The 21,982-nt window shown below is 41.9% G+C and overlaps 1 pseudogene; it reads right to left on the reverse strand.

Annotated features, from left to right (window-relative positions):
• Window positions 1-3,939: 3,939 nt before the first annotated feature.
• LOC128302761 (uncharacterized) lies at window positions 3,940-6,853 on the reverse strand (annotated as a pseudogene).
• Window positions 6,854-21,982: the final 15,129 nt, after the last annotated feature.

Consider the following 21,982-nt stretch of genomic DNA (forward strand, 5'->3'; position numbering starts at 1 on the left):
AAACCTTCACAATCTTCAACATCAAAATTATATGCTTGAAATATGCATTTTTGTTAATATTATATGCTGACAAATTGATTTATTACAGAATTTTACTGGGCAAAATTCATATATCACAGTAAGTTATTGAATGCTACATGTCAAAAAGTTGGGTTTTCATACACAAAAACACCATTAAAAAATTCTAAATAAACTTTAAAATTCTGTTTTTTTACGATTGTATAGAATACTAATGCCCGCTTTTGTGTTCCAAATTTGAAATTTTAATTTCCAATACAAAAAAAGTTATTTAAGTTTCAAGACGAAACATTTTGGTTCCCCATACAAAATGTATGGGATACCCGGGTATGCCGGTCGTAGAGATTAAGGTGTAGATTTGGTTATTGACACAACGGTTAAACGTTGAAAAACTTTACGAAGATGTTCTTTGTGCTGTTCAATGCTGCTAGAAGCGATGCACAAGTCGTCGACGTAAGGGAAAACAAAATCTAGATCGCCTAAAATGTCGTGAAGATGTCGCTGAAGTGTCTGACCTGCATTTCGGAGTCCGAACGTCATGAATTTAAATTCGAACAATCCGAATGGTGTGGTGATAGCGGTTTTTGGGATATCTTCTGGTGCGACCGGAATCTGGTGATAAGCGCGTTGTAGATCGATGCAAGAGAATATTGTCTTGTTGTGGAGAATGTTTGAAAAGTCCTGGATATGAGGTATTGGGTATCGATCTGGAACAGTTATAGCGTTTAAGCTCCTGTAATCACCGCAAGGACGAAATGTTCCATCAGCCTTCTTGACCAGGTGTAAAGGACTGGCCCAAGAACTTTTGGAAGCTTGGCAGATTCCTTGTTCCATTAAGAATCTAAATTCAGCTTTCGCTGCTTCCAACTTATCAATGGGTAAACGACGTGGACGACAGAAAACAGGTTGGCCAGTAGTAATGATTTGGTGAACAGTTTTTGCACTTGTCTGTTTGCGATTGATATTAAGCATGGTGATGTCTTTGTACTCACTTAATATTTCCGCAAATGGTGATGTTGAATCATACGATTTGATGACTGGCTCAGAAACGCTGCTGATGTTTGATATTTCTGATCGTGTGGTGTTATCGATGATTTTGTTTCGTCGTATATCTACCAACAGATCGTGGTGGCTTAAAAAATCTGCGCCGATGATGGGTGATTTTACATCTGCTATGGTAAATAACCAGGTGAACGGACGACGCAGGCCAATTTTGAGTGTAAGACGTTTTGTGCCAAATGTTGCTATTTTTGTTCCGTTTGCTGCGAAAAGATGTTCTGATGAAGGATTATCGCGTTCCTTTAGTGTTGGCGGAATAACGGAAACGTCTGCACCTGTGTCAATCAGGAAGTTTTGGTGTGAAGCTTGGTCCAAAATATGAATACGGTTTACCTGTTCAAGTTTAGTGCAACTAGGCTGCACACCACTTAGTTTTTTGGAACCGAAGTGAATTGGCACTTTTTTTTCTGGGTTTTGATGATTCTCACACTTCTTTGCTGCACTACCATAGCGGCGATGGTAGTAACAGATGAAATAATCACGCTCTCGGGACTGGCTGCGACGATTTCCGTTTTGTCTCCCCGAATGACTGTTTCGTCGATTCCATGGGCACCGATGCTGCTCTCTTAGTAGATGATCAAATTTCTTGCTTAAGGCGGCGATTTGCGATTCCAGTGATGTTTGATGTTGGATAGGTGGTGTAACTTGTAGGGAATCTATTTCATTTCGGGGGGCTTCCATGATCTTATCGGCAACCTGGGCTTGTTCGTCCAAGGTAGCCGTGGACATGGCTGCAAGAATAGAACGAACTGTCTTGGGTAGTGCTCGCATCCAAATTTTAGCCAGGATTTTGTCACTGCATCCTACTCCACCAGTACGTCGCATCTGTGAGAGTAGCGAACTAGGTTTTTGATCACCCAAAGTTACTCCTTCTAACAGGGTGGAAATGCGCTTTGTTTCAGATGGGTGGAAATGAGCCACGACGTCGGTTTTCAGTGTGGAGTATCGGGTCTGGGTTGTCATTTCAGCACAACGAGAAATGGTCGAATATACATGCTTCGCTCGAGTGCCAAGTGCTACAATTAGAGCGTTGAATTTGGTTTTATCTGATTTTATGCCGTTCACTTCAAACGCTGCTTCGAGGCAGACAAACCATACATCTACGTCATCGCCGCCGTTTATCTTTAGCAACTGTAGCTGCGGGGAAGCTTCATCCTTATTCAATGTAATTTTCGGATTTTCCGTCGCATTTTGGGTGGCCTCTTGGCTCGTTGATTTGGTTTCCGGATTCATTTTCACACGTCAGGTTACTTTCAGCGCGGTTTCGCGAGTACACGGTTGTGTTTGTTGGGCTCGGGACGCGGTTTTTTTGTTGGGCGCGGGGCGCTATACGCGAGTTGGTTCGTTGAACGCACTGCGAGGGTGCTGCGTGGGTCACTGTTCGCGAGGATTTACACGTGAAACACGGGATCACTACTATAATATCGTGGAAAATCACTAATAAAGTTTGTCAGGGGTCACCAATGTAGCCAATGCTGTGGCCGACAAATGTTTTCTTGATCTTTATTATTGAACTTTATAAATCCTCGTAACCGAAGGAGCAGACCTTTCCACGTTGGCTGTTTGATCCAGACTGCGGTTGTGCAGACTGCTAACGCTGCACGTGTGTGTATGTGTGTGTGTGTGTGTGTTGTATCCGTGAATACAATCCCTTGCATTGTTTGAACGAAGCTTGATGCAACTCAACGTGGATATTCCGCCAGGGGGAAGCAAAGTGGATTGAGTACACCAGGATTATCTTTTTGTCGTATATTTGTCTAGGACCACGTCCATCCGCGTCAGTCGCTTGCTACCAACTCCTGACAAACGCTCGCTTTCTCTCTCTTCTACTGACAACGCTCTCTCCTAGACGCTCTCTGTCAATGCTCTCTCCTAGACGCTCCCTTGTCGCGCTCTCTTAATTTTGCTCTTCCGTTTCGTACGGAACACAACGAGAAATGTCCCAGATCGCAAATGTCACTGAAAAGACGTCTTTTGGCGGTCTTACCGCCCGCCGTTAGACCGCCGAAAGACGTCTTTTTAACGAGGGTTTAGACCGATTTTGACATTTTGGGTTATTTTTTTTTTGTTGTAACGGCTGTCTAGGAAAAGCTCCGATGTCTCTACCATTGTGCTACATAAATGAAAGCAAAAAAAAGTGACGATTTCTGCTGCGCCATTTTGTTTTGGTCTTCGGCTTCGCCTTCAATGTGCAGTTGCGGCGTGTTTCAGTTCCGTCAGTCCTTCGCAGCGCTCTAGTTGTATGTATTCTCCCATGCTTTGGTGTGTTGTGTGCTGTGAGAGAGAGGAGAGAGAGAAAAACTTTTTATTAATTAAACTGCTGATTGGTGCCGTCGATAAAGCGCGCTTCGAACCTGGGTTTTCCCATTTTGATGAAATTTTCTCCTGCATCCACGTTGAAGGAAAAACGATCTCGGTGCATGCTTGATGTTAACATCCCAATATCAACAAACTATCAACATGGAAAAGTGAGTATATTCTAAAACCTATGAAGTGCATAAAATTATCTTTTTATTTTACTTCAAGTGCAAAACGGGTGAAACTTATCCTGCAAGGAAACCCGGGGAGTTATAAGTTGCATCCGCTTACCGAAAGCAGTGAGTAATTATAATCCACCATTAAGTATTTAGCACGCATTCATGACGAAAATTAATCATTTCAGATTCACAACCGCACCCGAATGCTTTTAACGAAATATCAGCCACATCCAAGGTTCCACATAGCGTTGGCGATCAAAATAGAAGGAAAGTTACCGCAACTACTTTGAAACCTCGGCAAGGTAAACTAAATGCAAATAAACATTGTGTTAAACAAAAGTTGTAATATTAGAAATGTTTATTTTTAGACCGCCAGCAATATACATCAACTGCAACGCAGACGGATCGAGTGGAGCAGATATCTTGCACAGATCAAATCATGGCGAAATTGGCAGCTATTCAACAAGAGCAACAACGGCAGGCAGAAATCTCAGCAAAAAAGATGACCGCAATGGAAAGACAAATCCAGTTAATGCGAGCTGAACTAGATTTAATCGGCAACAAAGTTACTGCAAGGCCAGGGTACGTTCCAGAATGTTCTTTCGAATGGAAGACGTTAGAAAACGAGGACGATTTGAACTCTCTGGAACAGCGGCTGGAGGAACCTGAGTTTAAAAAAAATTTTATGAATTTTTAAACACACATCTGCCTTCCGACAGTGCGGAAGCTAGGCTACATGCAAGTGTAGATATAATATTCAACAAAAAATTTATGACACACATTAGTTGGACTGGCATTGGGCACCCTAATCCTAAAATCGGTTTCCATAAGTATGTTAAAATTTTAAATATGTACATAGATATAGGTGCATGTCAAGGGGTACACCCAACTGGAAATACGATAAAGTTATTTTTTCAGAATAAGTTTAAACATGCGAGCCAAAGACTAAATTTATTAGGAGTAGTCAAAACGTCGCACCACAGACGACACTAATCCTTAACTGTTTAATATTTAATAACAGCCATAATTTCATGAATTTAAGTTTAGTTAGTTCTGTGATTTAGTTTTAGTTTCATGAACTTAAGTTAAGTTAGTTATGTGATTTAGTTTTAGTTTCATAAATTTTAGGCTTAATTGATTTTGTGATTTAGTATTAGTTTGATTAATTTAAGTTAAGTTAGTTGAGTGAAAAGTTTATGTGATTTAACTTTTATTTCTTTTCTTACTTTATACTTACACATTCTTATTTATACTTATATTCAAATATACCTGAAGGCACAATATCAAAATTATGAACATTGCGGTGATAATAACTTAATAACTATGCTGTAAAAACCAGTAATAAAAAGTTTTCTTACTTATTCGTATGCCAATGGTTCACATCACAAGCGTATGGATTAATGGAATAAAAGCAAACTCGTTAACTTCATTTAAAGGTACCGCGACTAGTTTACATTTTATATCCCTCAGATCTATTGTTAAATTCTTCTAATACATCAATATTTCCTCGATGTATGTTTATGAATTTCGAATCAAAAGGATAATCAAAAGCCCTAGACGAATAAGATAGCTTTCTTGCTAATATTTCTACGATCCCCTCTTGCAAAACTGCATTTACATATTCACATACATACCCAGACTTCGTAAGGAACCATTTGTTGCTTTGTTCATTTTTCAAACAAAAATCTTTGCGTATATGTAATGTTATTGTGTTTCCTCGCTGATGAATTGAAGGATACCTAGCTTGTTCACTTACTTGTGGTGTATAATAGGCATCCCTTTCAGATATTCGGTTAATTACTTGCTCCAAGCTTTTCCTACCGCTTCTTAATAACCTTTTCAAACGCTGCAGCTCATTTTCGAACGGATATGATGAGATTGTATTAAGTGGACCAAACTGTTCCACTTCTTCGTTAATATGCAAAAGATTATGCACGTTGCTTGATACATATTCTGGACCATAGATATTACTATACTGTTTCACAAAGAGTTTAAGCAGAGTATTGCCTACGACCCAATTCTGTTTGTAAATACCTGACGAGAATAGCGTAAGGCTGCAAAAAAACAGCATGAAATGGCTATATTGATCGTCAACAATCGAATCTTTCAGCACAACTAGAGACCCATAGTGTAAAAACGAAGCAAACTCTGACCCTTTCCAGCGCTTTATTTCGAGAAGTGAACGAAATTTCCTATGAATTTCTACAGGTAATTTGATGTTAGTTAACTTAGTTGACAAAGTATTAATTTGTGAGGACGTTAATTTCTTTTTCACGCCAAAATTACCAAACATCCAGCCTATAAGTTGTCGTTTGGTTAGTCCTAAATCTATCAAATGCAACGGATCGGCAACAGTTACTTGCTGTATAATATCAAAATTGATTAAATGTATCAGAGGAGAATCTTCTTTATGATGGTTGCCGTAAGTGCGCATCCTGAATTCCTTATCTGTTCGATCTGGTGCTCTAGACTCAGAGAATGCAACTCTTCCGTTGATACGTTTCCCTTTTGTAGTGCATCTTAGGCAACCATCAAGCGAGTTGAAGCCGGCAACACCTATTGAAAATAGAAATTTATAGTCCATAATAATATAATATTAGTTATTATAGCTCGTAATTTGATTTGTACTTTCTTGTTGTTGACGATTGTATCGTTTTGAATGAGAAAATTAAATTCATCAACAAAAGGCCGAAGAAAATGCTCTATACTTGCTGGTTTTGTTGCTCCACAATACAGGGCAATCGTCATCACTGGTTTTTCTGGCAATTCATGAATGTTCATCAGAATAGGCCAAAATTGAAGGTTGTTGCTTTTGGTTATCGGTAATCCGTCTATTGATACATTCAATGATATCGTTTCAATTGAATTAGGAAGTACACGGCTGCAATCAAAACAAGTTCACCAGTACAAAGAATGTAAATTAGGTGTTGATGGCATCATCGATTTAATTACCTTAGCTCGTTGGTAAAACATTTCTGAATTCCATGGTACCAAAATTGGCCTCTTTGCACCGTCAGTATATCCTTAGACGGATTATGGTTGATCTTCAGCAAGGTCCTAGCATCTTTGGGCAGTTTGCAAGGCCCAACTTTTCGTATGATTGCTATAACTTGCTCAATAGAGTCATACGTTTGGTTTGTAGATATAGCCCACTGCCGTAAGTCATCCACTATCGAATATGGTTCGTTGGGAATGTCCGTTTCATCATCTGAGCTTTCGATGAGATAATCGACAGCATAATCATTACCATCATCCTCAGCGTATTCCAATGCCGATGCATCGTCTTCAACATAATCCATTTCGCATGCCAACGCCGAAGTATCGTCCTGGACACAATCGATTTCTGTTTCGTGAACCTGTGCATCTACATCTTGCTCTTGTGTATTAGCTATAAACCAAAGAAAATCGCGTTGAATGACGAGCACAAACATACAGTTCAACTTTGAACTATACCATAGGAACTTCCGCTAGCAACCATTCCATCAGCTTGTATTACACGGTCCCGATTGCGGTACAGAGACGAATTGTACCGAATATGGTCTGAGAATGGTTTATCCATTATAGTTTCTTTGAGAAAATAAACAAGTTTTCACTTTTCTTTAGAAATTGCCGATCACACAGATTAACACTCTCGATATTGAACACTGTATAGCGTCGTTTTTGTTGTGTCAGCAAAAGGTAAACAAAACCAATACAAGCTAGAATACCAACAACAACATCATCATTGTCCGCTTTTTTTTATTCGAAATCAAAATTTTAGGATTTATGGTTTTAATTTGAATTAAATAGGTTTCTTAATTTTTAAAATAATTGTTGTTAAGTTTATACAATCATTACCTGCGTAATTTACGAGAATTTCCCATGAAATGTATGTGAACTCTTTAACTCCGTATTATAAATCCGTAAGGTTGGTCTTTTCGTGCGTTCTTTGCAATCTGGGAAGATTAGTCGTAGATTTGAGAGGCCCAAACAAATGCGTCATAAGAACTCCATTCAGGATGCCTACTCTGGAGGAAATTCTTGCTAAACTCCGAGGGGCTCACTGGTTTTCAACCATCGACCTGACCAACGCTTTTGATGAGAACGGATAATCTTAACTTGGTAAAATATCTGCGGTTGACTTCTTTATAAAAAAACACGATCCTGTGGTCCGCTTGGATGTAGTCACTCTTCTCTTTTTTATTCTTTTTTTGCACGTTCGCTTGCTGTCACTACAGGAGTTGCTTGAAAAATATATCAGTGCTCCTACTTTCTTCTTTTCCTAATTCCGCATAGTTCAGTTAACGTTTTGCGTTAACATTCCGGCCACCTTGAAATAACGCATTTATTTCAACTCTTCAATCGGTAGCAAAGCAATCCTTGAAACCGGCCGAGTAATGATCTTTCCGCGAGGTGTTCTTAATGATACTACTCTAACTATGTTATCTTTGCCAGGGTGAACGTCTGTTATAAGGCCAAGCGGCCATTGGGCTGGCGGGACATTATCTTCCTTGAGGATCACAACTCTTCCAACACTTATGTTGGTTGCTGGATGGCGCTTGTCGGTTGTGCGTGCTTGCAGTTGTTGTAGGTATTCTGCATACCACCTAGTCCAAATGGTTTGTAACATCTTCTGGGTTTGCCTCCAGTGAGTCAAACGGTTATCAGGAACTTTGGTGATGTCAGTTTCTGGAACCATTTGAAAGCTTGAACCTACTAGGAAGTGCCCAGGTGTTAACACTTCAATATCAGTTGTCTCCGTGGGAATCGGGATCAGAGGACGTGAATTGAGACACATTTCTATTTGAGAAGTGAGTGTCATAAAATCTTCGTACATCATGGTTGTTGTGCCAACTACCTTTAGCAGATGGTTCTTGAATGACTTGACTGCAGCCTCCCACAGTCCGCCGAATTGAGGTGCTTCTGGAGGAATGAATCGCCAAGTGATTTCATTTATAGAACACCAGTTGAATATACATTCTCTTGAGTAATCGTCTGTCTTTAACATTGCATATATTTCTCGCAACTGGTGTGCAGCTCCTTTAAATGCTGTACCATTATCCGAATGGAGTTCGATCACCTTACCCCGTCGAGAAATAAACCTTTTTAATGCTGCGATAAATGCTGCCGATGACAAATCGCTGACTACTTCAATATGGACAGCTCGAGTAGAGAAGCATACAAAAATAGCAATGTATACCTTGCGTGGATTGGAACGTCGTGTATTGAACTTCACTAAGAATGGACCACAATAGTCGACCCCAGATACTGCAAATGGTCTTGTAGGTTGCACACGGCTAGGTGGTAGGTCGGCTATTGGTTGGGTGATGAACGACGGTTTTTGTTTGAAACAAAGGATACATCGGTGATATACACTACGACTAAGATCTCTGCCTCCAAGAATCCAATATTTCTGGCGAAGTGTAGCTAGCATTAGTTGAGGTCCGGCGTGCAAAAGCTTGATATGACAATCTCTTACTAACAGTACAGTAAGTGGATGCTTTGATGATAATATTATTGGATGCTTCGACTCCTCTGGCAAGTTGGCATGGTTTAACCTTCCACCGACACGAATAAGTCCATCATCACATACTTTAGGATTCACCCATCTTAATGGAGACGAACGTGGAATTGTTCGGTTTTTTTGTAGGGCAATTAGTTCTTCGGAGTACATCTGCTTCTGCTGCAGTAAGTATAAGCATCTTTCTGCAGCCTTTAGTTCTTCCGTTGTCACCCATGACGAAAATAATGTCTTCGGAACATCAGCTTGTTTCTTACTCTGCATGAACCGATGTTGTAGATGCATGATGAAACGACGATAGTAAACCACAGCACGACGAAGTTTAGTGTAGCTTGAATACCTTGCAAACAACCTTTCGCAGAACGAACTAGCTGTTGCTGTCATTGCAACAACTGTAGAATTGCGACATTCTTCGTTGACGACAAATGGATCAGTGAGCTCAGGGATTCCCTTTGGCCATGTATCATATGGTTGTGATAACCAAGATGGTCCTGACCACCAACGAGGGGAATTAATTAAACCGACTGGATCCATTCCTCTAGAGATGTCATCGGCTGGGTTGTCGATTCCTGGGACGTGATACCATTGACTGACGTCTGATGCTTCTAAAATCTCGGACGTTCGATTTGCTACGAATGGTTTCCATCTTGTAGGTGTTGCTTGGAGCCAGTGTAGCACAGTTGTTGAATCTGTCCATAACATAATCTTGGAGGGTTTGCATTGTATTGCTACTAACACCTTTGGTAAAAGACGGATACATAACAGCGCCGCGCATAGTTCCAAACGGGCAATTGTGTGTCGTGTTGAAATCGGAGCTACTTTAGACTTGGACACAAGTAAGTTTGAATGAATACCGGTGTTAGATATAAATCTTACATAACAACATGCCCCGTATGCTTTCTCTGATGCATCGCCAAAAAAATGTAGTTCGAATGCTGAGTTGTTTGCAGTAAAGATGAACCGCGGGATGGTCAATTTCTTTAGCAAGTGGATGTCATTATGAAAAGATTTCCATGCTATTTGGAGTTTTAAGGGTAACGGCTTGTCCCAACCATACTGTTTTCCCTGTTCATCTGTTACTAACCAAGCTTGCTGCATCATTAATTTAGCCTTACAGACAACAGGACCAACTAAACCCAATGGGTCAAATATTTGGAAAACTGATGAAAGCAGGTTTCGCCTGGTTACCACAGCTGGTGGCGATGAGTTTATGCTTTTAAAGCTGAAAGCATCTTCTGTAGGATTCCATGTAACGCCAAGGGTGGTTATTGTGTTTTCTGCTTGAAGATCATGACATTTATGCAAGGCTAAGTCTTCATTTGGAATGTTTTGGAGCACTAATGTGGAGTTCGAAGCCCATTTTTTTAAACTAAAACCATATTGTTTCAGTACTTTGGAGACGTCTTGTTGCAGAGCTATAGCTGATTGCTCGTCGTGGGAACCAGAAAGGAAGTCATCTACATAAAAATGGGTTTGTATGGCATCAGCGACGATCGGCTGAGATTCGGTTATGTCTATTGCTATTTGTTTCAAAGAACGAGTTGCTAGAAACGGTGCCGAAGCAGTTCCATATGTAACCGTTTGTAATTCATAACATTGCAATCGCTGGTCTGAATTCGATCTCCAAAGGATGCGATGTAGCGGTTGATCATCAGGGTGAATCAGAACCTGACGGTACATCTTCTCTATATCCGCCGATAACGCAATGGCAAAGGTTCGGAAGCGTAAAATTATGGAGAATAAATCAGGTTGCACTATAGGTCCAACTATTAAAATGTCATTCAGCGAAAACCCTGAAGCGGTCTGACATGAGGCATCGAATACGACACGTAATTTTGTAGTTGAACTCGACTCTTTTATCACCGGATGGTGTGGCAAGTAACAGTGCAGTGTTGAGTCGTTGGTAAGTTCCGGCATCAGTGTCATATGACCTAGCTGTTCGTATGTAGACATAAATTGTCGATACTGCTCATAGATGTTAGGATTGCGTTGCAGGCGTCGTTCAGTATTGTAAAATCTGCGTTCAGCTATACTTCGAGATTCACCAAGCTTAACTTTGGAATTTGATGTTTTAGGTACTCTCACGACGAATCTGCCTTCTTCATTACGAGTAGTTGTCGTTTTGTACAGTTGCTCACACGGGTCAGCATCTTCGGAAAGTTTACTTGACGTGGCGACCGTATCCAGCTCCCAAAATCGACTAATTTCTTCTTTTAATGTATCAGGAAGCGTTGCAACATGAGATGACTGCCGATTGTCAACCGATTTTATAGGAACTGAACCTGTTATAGTCCAGCCAAATTTAGTATTAACTAACGATGGATGATTTGGACCGATATATCGTTTTCCCGGACAGTGGACTAACCAATATGCTTCGCAACCAAGAACGATGTCGATAGGGCCTGGTGTGTGGAATAATGGATCGGCTAATGGAATGTTGTCAATATTCCACTTGCAAGGATCAACTTGTACTATTGGTAATTCGACTGTTGGAGAATCGATAACTAGGAAACAGAGCTTCATGGAAAATTGCTGAATCTTGGATGCTATTATTGCTTCAACAGATTGGCTGATATTGCTCTGACGTTGACCTATTCCAGCAATGCATACGTCGGTGTTCCTCATAGTATTGGACAATCGTTTGGCTAAAGCAGTTGACATAAAATTACACATTGACCCGGAATCTAGTAATGCGCGCACTTGGTAGACTTTGCCTGAATCATCAATAACCTGAACTGCTGCCGTCTGCAGTAAAACAGTCAAACTATTGGTACAGATGTGTGATGTTGCATCAACTTGATCTTTCGTTGGTTGTTCCACAGAATTTGCAACTACTTCTTCCATATGGAGCAATGTGTGGTGGTTCCGTTGACACTTATAACATTTGTGTTTTGATTTACATTCCTTTGCAGAGTGTCCAGTTCTGAAGCAGTTGAAACATAGTCTATTGGTGTTGATGAGCTTACGTCGCTCACTAACATGCATAGATTTGAAAACCTGACATTGGTAGAGTAGGTGTGATTCTTCACAAGCGTGGCAGCGATTGGACATAGAAGCTACATTAGTACTAGCCAGACTTCTTGTTTGCTTTGTGCCGGCCACCTTCGTGGTATTTGCTTTAGGAGAAGATAATGAGACTTGGGACGGTGCAGCTAGAATTTTGATTCTAATTTGCAAAAACTCAATGAGCTTGGAAAAGCTATCGGTGTTATCACTTGCAGATAATAGTTCCCATGCCATGACGGTTTTAGCATCCAACTTATAGAGCAGCAGATTCGCAAGCGGTGTGTCCCAATGCTCGATGGGCTCCTTCAGTTTGCTAGCTCCTTCGGTGAGTCTAATGAAATCATCAGACACGCGACGTAATTCCTCTAAGGAATTGTCCTTCATTGGTGCTACGGAGTAAATAGCTTTAAAGTACTCACGCTTTAGGGCTCGAATGTTGTCATATCTCTCTAACAACGCCTTCCAGGTGGTGGAGTAATTTTCGGCAGCAATGTCGACATATTCAAATCGTTTCGCAACGTCACCCTTCAACGATGCTAGAAGATATTCTAGCTTCATGACATCCGGAATGTCGTTGGATGAAGCTACCATTGCAGTGAAACGATCCTTAAAGCTGAGCCATGAGGTGATCTTCCCGTCAAACGTTGGTAGACTTATTTTCGGTAACTTTAGGTGAGGTGAAGCAGCGACAGGGATGTTGGCGTTTACTTTTGCTTCAATCACAGTGCTGTTCAAATCTTGTTTGGATGATGTGAGGTGACCTTTTATGAAGCAATATCGATCGTACATATCATTTCTCTCTTTGAGCATGCGAACAATTTCTGCTTCATCTTCTTCGGCATCTTCAAGAGTCGTTTGCATCCTGTCGAACGTCTGCCAACAACTCTCGAGTAACTTCAATCGGTGTTCACATTGCGTAGATTGCTCACTGGTGTACGTTTCAATAAAACTTTCGAGGTTATGTATCTGCGACATAACGCGCATCATATCCACCTTACTTGGTGGTGCTTTCTTCGGACCCATTGTTGGTTAGGTAAATTGACGCTTCGTTGATAAACAACACAAGATCGATGGATTAGTCCGCAGATCCGGTTCGAAGGACCAAAAGTGATGAGAACGGATAATCTTAACTTGGTAAAATATCTGCGGTTGACTTCTTTATAAAAAAACACGATCCTGTGGTCCGCTTGGATGTAGTCACTCTTCTCTTTTTTATTCTTTTTTTGCACGTTCGCTTGCTGTCACTACAGGAGTTGCTTGAAAAATATATCAGTGCTCCTACTTTCTTCTTTTCCTAATTCCGCATAGTTCAGTTAACGTTTTGCGTTAACAGCTTTCTATAATATCGTTCTAGACGAGTCGTATCCCTTCCCGAGAAAAAGTTAGTTAGGTGTCGACACATTTCGATTCATACGCTTACCTTTTGATCTGTGCAATGCCCCGGACATATTCCAGGAAATTCTGCAGACAGTTGTGTTAACAAATTGCTCTGGCACGGTGAATTACCTTGATGATATTCTCATATTTGGGAAAACTAAAGAAGAACATGACCGTAATCTTGATGAAGTTTTGTCTCGTTTAAGACAGCATAATGTCTTGTTAAATCCGGCTAAATGTGTTTTTGGTAAACAATCCGTTAAATTTTCAGGCTTCCACCTCTCTCACGACGACTGGAGAGTCAATGAAGATAAAAAGAAAGCTATAACAGGATTCCGTACACCAGAAACTATTCAAGAGGTGAAAAGCTTTTTGGGTCTTATAAATTTTATCGAAAGATTTACTCCCAGTAGAGCTGAAAAGACGGAAAAGTTAAGAGCAGTAGCGAATTCGGATATGTTTTACTGGACGGAGGATGAAGATTTTGAGTTCGAGGAGATAAAAAGAATAGCCTTAAACTCAATCGTTAAACTAGGATACTTTGACCACAAAGACAGGACCGAGTTATTTGTGGATGCCTCACCATTTGGTTTAGGAGCGGTGCTGGTTAAGTTCGATGAAGTTGAAAAACCTCGAATAATAGCTTGTATCTCAAAGTCGTTAACTAAAGTAGAAGTTGGCCATAGTATGGGCAGTCGAAAGATTTAGTTTCTACCTTACAAATATCAGCTTCTGTATTTGGACTGATTCGGAAGCCAACAAATTTATCTTTGGCAGCCAATACAGGTCCGGGAAATGATCAATTACTCGCGCGGAAACATGGGCCCTTCGTCTTTTACCGTTTAATTTCCAAATTAAGTGTGTTCCCGGAGATTGTTCCCGGAGAACATTGCAGATGTTTTGTCTCGTCTGATAAATGAATCTCAAGTAGATGAGCCGTTCGAAGACGATAACGAAAGGCATATGTTATACGCGCTCGACACGTTAAATATGAGTATGTCATGGGCAGATATCCAGCTAGCATCAGAAAAGGACGAAGAGTTAGCAGAAACGTACGGCTTGGTGTAGAATCAAGAAAATGGCCTCGACATCTGGGTCGTTATGAATGTTTGGCAAAGCAGCTGAGGACTCTTGATGCCCTAGTGTTCAAAGACGATCTAGTTGATCTACCCAAATCGTTAAGAGAAAGGGCTCTATCAACAGCACACGAAGGTCATGTTGGCAGCGTGGCCACCAAAAGAATTTTACGGGACCATTTCTGGTGGTCTAATATGTCCAAAGAGACCCAGAATTACGTTACTAACTGTATGACCTGTCTAGCCATTTCCCAAAAAAATCCACCGGTTCCTCTAATAAGCCGTAACCTTCCGGAAGGCCCATGGGAGATACTGCAAATTGATTTTCTTTGAGTACAAGGTTATCAGGGTTCAGAACATTTATTGGTTTGCGTAGATACCTATTCTCGTTTTTTATACGTTATTGAAGTGAAACTTATCGATGCAAGTTCAACTAATGCAGCACTGTGTTAGATTTTCAAGACATGGGGTTTACCACTTGCTATTCAAAGTGATAATGGCCCCCCCTTCAAAAGTAAGGAGTTTGTAGAATTTTGGGAGAATAAGGGAGTAAAGGTGCGTAAATCCATTCCTTTAAGTGCTCAATCTAACGGTGCTGTTGAACGGCAAAATCAAGGAATCATCAAAGCCATAACAGCAGCTAAAATCGACAAACGAAACTGGCGTGTAGTTCTCGAGGAATATGTACATTTGCATAACACCCGCAAACATCACGCAAGGTTAGGCATTACTCCTTTTGAGCTTGTTGACGGATGGCGTTACAGGGGCACTTTTCCTAGTTTATGGGATGCTAGAAGAGACCTTGATAGAGCAGTTGTGCGAGAAGACGATTCTCATTAAGCTGGTTAGTAAGAAATATGCGGATGAACGTCGAGGCGCTAAAGAAAGTTCCATTAAGGTAGGCGACAAGGTTGTAGTCTATATACCACAGAAGACGAAGACAGATCGTTCATTCTCTAAAGAATCATTCACAGTATTAGCGAGAGAGGGTGCAAAAGTAGTGATTCGTGGTGAAAATGGGACTCAATTCTCGAGAAATGTGCGAGATGTGAAATTAATACCTAGCAATGCACAATGGCATGACTTAAGAACAGATGAAAATACCCAAGATAACGAAGAGGTAATAGATTTATCGCCTGTTCCATGTTCAAGTAATAGGATAGGGATGGAAAGGCCACAACGCCAGTCTCGTAAACCAGTCTGGTTAGACGATATGGAGTTATATTAGATTCCTGTATTGTTTTGTTCCACAATCAAGGATTTTTTGATTTTTTTTCTTCTCTTATTTTTTTATAGTATTTTTTATATAACATTAGTAACGAATTATTCAGTACTCAAGAGTAGAGGAGAGGTAGATTGTAGGGGTTATGAGGTATAGGGAGAAGAGGAGAGGGAGAGAGAAACGAATATATACATCAGCGGAATAGGAGAAAAGACATGAAGACAAAATAAATGATTCAGTTGAGTTAGAACTGTCAGCTGGAATAGATGTATTCCGATTGTGTTGCGTTTTAGTGTGATCCGAAAAGTGTATTTCCTCCTCAAGTCACTACAATACTCCGGTAGCAAAGTGAAAAAGTTTCAGTATGCGACGAACGGTATTTGTGGGAGTAAGTAGGCATTCGGGTAAAGGTGAGTGATCACGGAAAAAAGGAATGGGAGATTTTATCAAACCGATGGTGGTAACGAAGATGACACACAAATCAGCAATGAGGGGTGTAAGAGTGTGACAGTGGTGCATTTCGTAAGTACGACAATAGGAGTGTAAAGGTGAGTAACTTTTGACGCACACCATGGTAGCCTATTCTCTTCATTGAGTGAAGGATCGCTCGTTTTACAAGTATAGTGATGGGGGCTGCATGAAAGTGTTTTATGTGAACAGGAAAGTGTGTGTCCTATTTGCCTAGCCCAGGCATTATAAAGTGTTCTGGCAGCACTGCCAAAGGTAACAGTTTGAACGTCAGCGCCCTGCACGTTCTCTTCTATTCTTATTGGCATCCAAGTGAGACGTGTTTAATGGCTAAAGAATAAAGGTTATAAAACGTAACAAATTGGCGACGAGGATTATCGAAACAACGAGTGCAGCTTGAAAATGACCGAACCAAACGAAATGTATATGCGTATGATGACACAATTTGCGGAAAGGATACGATCACAACAGGAAGCAAACCAACTGTCGGTGCAATAGTTCACCACGGAGAAAGGAGGGGAATTCCTGTTAAAAACGCTTTTGGAATCGATCACGGAGTTTTCATACCAAGGTTTGACCTTCGATAAGTGGTATGCTCGTCATTCCGTCTCTAACCACGAAGCGTGAAGGACGTATCGATAACCGCTCCGTGCTGACGAAAGCGACGAGAATTGATATTCCCAAAAGGCATCGACCCCAGCTACACGCAGCGCGTGTTGCGAAAGTGTTTCGAACGATAGCGAAGCGATCTGTGCGTAACTGTAGTAGCTTAGTTGTATCGTCTAGTGTTGTAAGTGTAGGTAAGCTGAGCGCCCGCTCAGTAAAGTGCGTACGCTCTGTGCTCTGAGCGCTCTCTCACTTCCCTACACCTGTCCTGACCCGGTAAGTTGTTCCTTTTTATCGTGCTCTTCCTTTCTGTCTGATTGGACAAACCACTCGGTCGAGCTCCGCCATGGAGGTGGAGCCGATGGAAGGATCGGATGAGTGCTTCACTACAGTGAAGCGCAAAAGTTCTGATCCAGGGATTCTTGCGTCGAAGAAATCCCTATTGGCAGAACAGGCTTCCTCTTCGCGCAAGCCGATAAGCCCAGCAGATGCGAAGTCAAGAAGCAGGGCGTATCCAGCTTCTTTCAAAGGGGTGCATGATGTTTTCTTCATGCCCAGAAATAAAACCCTGGATGCTAGATCGATCACGGCATCGATCTTCAAGAAATATCCAGGAGTTCTGGACGTACTTCGGCTGCGTCCTAATAAGATTAGGATTTCCGCTAAGGACCGGATGCAAGCTAATGCCATTGCGGCTGATCCGGCCTATACGGAGGATTATCGGGTTTTTATACCCGGTGGATTGGTGGAAGTCATCGGTGTTGTAGATGACTTCGAATGCCCTCTAGAGGACATCCTAAAGTACGGAAAGGGGACATTTTTGCACCAATCGATTCCTCGGGTCAAGATCCTCGAGGTGAAAAAGCTTTACGGTTCAAGTTTGGTCGACGGAAAGAAGGTGTATCGTGAGACTTCCTCGCTCCGTATCACCTTCGAAGGCACATCTCTACCGAATTCCCTCTATTTTGAGGGACTTCGCGAGCCAATACGTCGACCTTTTGTGACAAAGGTGGCAAACTGCACCAAATGCAATCAGATTGGGCATTCAGCTTCTTACTGCTCAAACGCAATGAAGTGCAGTAAATGCAAAGGAGCACACTCTACCGCAGACTGCATTAAATCGGCCAAAAAATGCATTCACTGTAAACAGGAATTGCATGAGGTTGCGTCCTGTCCTGTCTATCGGAGAAGACAGGCGGAGCACAAAAGATCAGTCATACATAGTGCAAGGGGTTCGTACGCTGATGTTTTGAAGGCGACCCCAAGCGTGAACTCGTTCGACACGCTATCCCTATTAGCGGAAAAAGAACCGTTGCCCAATCTGGCTCCTATCACAGGAGTCAAAAGATGGAACACCCCCAGGGTGCCGATCAGAAAGGCACCAAAAAAGAAAACCTTTCTCCCCAAAAAGGCACCGCGTCGTCACGGTGAAGCATCGCCCCTCCCCACTCGTGATGATCAGCTCCCCCCCCCCCCCCCCCCCTCACGAAAGGTCACCAGTCCTAAAAACCTTGCGTTCCCAAACGAACCTAGATGAACCTTACCAACCCTGACAGAGATTCTTGAATCTCTGCTCCAATCCCTCCATCTCCCGCAACACCTAGCGGGTCTGATTCCCTTGGCGATTCCTTTCCTCAGAGGAATGGTTAGAGAGTGGCTAAATCAATGGCCAGGACTTAGTATGGTGATACGCCTGGACGAGAAATGTCTTCCAATGGCTATCATACTTCAGTGGAACTGCAGAAGTTTTATTGGAAAAATTGACCAATTTAAAGTACTTTTAGGGCAACACAATTGCAATGCATTTGCCCTAAGTGAAAATTGGCTCTCACCCGTAACACATTTAACCTTCCCGGGATATAATATCATACGACAAGATCGATTTGAACCAGCTCGCGATAGGCGTGGTGGGGGAGTATTAATTGGTATTCGAAGTAGTCACAGCTTCAACAGAATACCGCTCCCCACACCCGAGGTAATGGAATATGTCGCAATCCAGGCAAAGCTAGGCGATCTTGACGTTGCCATTGCGTCAATCTATATCCCCCCGGGAGCCAACTTGGACCCTGAGAAGATCAAAAAAGATCTTGAAACCCTGATAGCGGTTTTACCAAAACCGTTTTTTATCCTGGGCGATTTTAATGCTCACGGACAAGATTGGGACTGCACACATGATGATAATCGTACACCAATCATTAGGGATTTCTGCGACACTTTTAGTTTGGCAATCTTGAACTGAAGCCACTAGGGTGGGGTCACCTATGGTACGAAATAGCGCAGTAGACCTATCTCTTTGCACGTCATCGTTAGGGTTGGATTCAAAATGGAAGGTTATCCAAGACCCACTTGGCAGTGATCATCTGCCAATAGAGATCTCCATTATCAACAGGAGTCGTTCAGCCGATCAAGTACCCGCTGAATGTGACTTGAGGAAGGCCTTTGTCCATTATAGAATCACTGGCTCCACAGATCTATATGACAAGTATAGAGGCCTGGAGCGCAAGCGCAAAAACTTGCTTAAGACAAAGAAAAGGACATGGTATGTGCAAAACCTCAGTCCTTCAACTTCGCTTAGTTCACTTCAGAGCATGGCGAGAACGATGCGGAACAGCAGAGCATCTAATGAGAACGTACGAGTGTCCGGAGAATGGCTTGAACACTTTGCACAAAAAGTCTGTCCAGACTTCGCTCAAGCACTTCCTTTCATCCAAAGTGCATCTGGTAATGATTCCTCCATGGATTCACCTTTCACTATGGTCGAGCTTTCTGGCAAGCTTCCTGGCAAACCAGCATCAGAGCAAGACTCGTATCGACCGATTTCGATGTTATCGTGTCTACGAAAATTATTTGAAAAAATGATTCTTTTTAGATTAAACAACTGGCTAGAATCTAATCGTCTCTTGTCAGATACCCAGTTTGGATTTCGCAAAGGCAAGGGTACCAACGATTGCTTGGCGCTGCTTGTATCAGAAATTGAGTTGGTTCATTATCGAAAAGAATTGATGGCCTCTCTATTTCTTGACATCAAGGGGACTCAGTGTCTGTACATCTGCTATGTCAAAAGTTAGAAACTGTGGGTTTAAGCCCAAAAATAAACTACATCGTTTTTAATCTCCTTTCAGAAAAGGCGATGAATTTCGACAATGGCCATCTGAAAATTCGGAGGGTCAGTTATTATGGACTTCCACAAGGGTCCTGTTTGAGCCCCTTGTTGTACAATTTCTATGTATCAGATATTGATTTATGCCTAGCTCCTGGGTGCAGCTTACGGCAATTGGCGGATGACGGTGTTGTATCAGTCGCCAGCAACAACATCGCCGACCTTCAAAGTCCTTTGCAATCCACACTAGATAACTTAGAAGTGTGGGCAAGAAACCTAGGTATCGAGTTTTCCCCTAACCCGCTTGTCTATGAAAAGTGTTTGCCAAACAAAAGTTTGTCAAAGGAGTGTCAATTTGTATGCCAAACATTTTTTCCGCAAACAAATGATTTTGTTTTCCGCAGTTTGCCAAACAAAATGTTGACAGTTTCTCCATACGATTGACACTTTATGTTTGGCAAACACTTTTCATAGACCAGCGGGTAAGAAAACGGAGTTGCTCATTTTCTCGTTTTTCTACGATACCGAGATACATAGACGCAACAACTTGGTTGACCCCAAATTCGACTTATCGCTTTACGGCAAAACGATAAATATTGCCAGATCTTTTCAGTTGCAGCCTGACGTTGCAGCCGCGACACAGCTTATCCGCACGCTCGATGTTGTCTGGCAACTGACAGCATCCGACGCGTAGCGGATTTAGTCGTCTCTGTCGCTAGCTGTGGTTTAGCTCTCTCCCTGCTGGTACAATTACGTCCTGTGATGTGGCGGGAGAAGATTCGGTTCGTGATCGACAGGCTGCAAGGACGTGGATCTAGCGCGCGGCACAATCGCTGATCGTTGTATTCGTTTTAATAAGTGTTTTTATGTACGGATTTTGTTAAGTGTTAATAAATAAGTTTTTACTTCCCAAAAGACACAAAATTTTCGATACCTCGGGGTTTGATTTTATAGCAAAAATGTGTGGAACAGTTCCGTTGTTCAGAAAAACAGTGTCCGTTGAGTGAATTATTGCGCTGTGGTGCGGGAGAGTGAATAGTTGAATTATTGCGTTTATATAGCAGCTGGTATGGAACGCTATCGAACTCGTCGACCAGCGAACTTAAACAGTCGACCAGCGAACTTAGTTGTATTTGTTAGAAATAAACGAGAGTAGTCATCGTTATACGAATCAAGAAGCACGCGGTTTTGGCTGTTATTACAAAATTTTAGAAAACTCGTGTTTTATCCTACATTTTTGGTCCTTCGAAACGGATAGCGATGACAATGAAGACGCTGCTACTAAAGAGAGTGTTATTAGACGAGCGGGTGCAGAATTTAAAGGAAATAACACACCTGTTAGTAGCATCCGAATACGACGGAGTGAGAGTGAACGTGAACCTACAAAAGGCTGATGACTCTCTGGAATCGATACGAGCAGCTGCAGGGGCAAATCATCGAAAAGTGCGCCACAGAACACGAACGCAGTGATTTAATTTCGCACCAGGCGAAATTCGAAGAAAGTATTGCTGACATCAAAACGGCTTTATTAACAATGACCAATCGTTTTAGCTCGCATGGTGCACCAAACTGCGTACAAAATTGTTGCGTACGCAGGCTGCGTCGCACGACTTTGACACTCCTGGCTTTCGCTTCATGCGATAGCCTGTAGATGTGATCGTGTCGGCGGTGACGTACGCCGCCGACGAAGGCTGCCGAAGCAGCAGGGTCATCGTCATGGTCCCGGTGACGCTCCCCAAAAGAGTCGGTTTGTAACCATGCAGGTACGAGCACGTACCTGTTTCGCTCTATAGTAATTTATAATAAATTCTAGTATAAGTATTAAAATGTGAACAGTTTACGTCCTTTGTGTGTGAATGTGAAAGCGTCCAAAACCGTTCCCCGCACGCGGATGTAACAGTGGCGACGAGGATGGGATACCTATGAAAAAAAAGAACTCTGCTGCTATCGTGTTTGTGCCCGTTATAACCATCGTCCGTTAAAAGTGTCGTGATCGCGTTAGTGTTATCAGTGTTACAATCAAAAAGGAACAATTCCGCCTGCCAGGAAAAGACGCAGGATGAACAGTCCTGC

Source organism: Anopheles moucheti, chromosome 3 (genome assembly GCF_943734755.1).
Source record: "Anopheles moucheti chromosome 3, idAnoMoucSN_F20_07, whole genome shotgun sequence".
Classification (NCBI taxonomy): domain Eukaryota; kingdom Metazoa; phylum Arthropoda; class Insecta; order Diptera; family Culicidae; genus Anopheles; species Anopheles moucheti.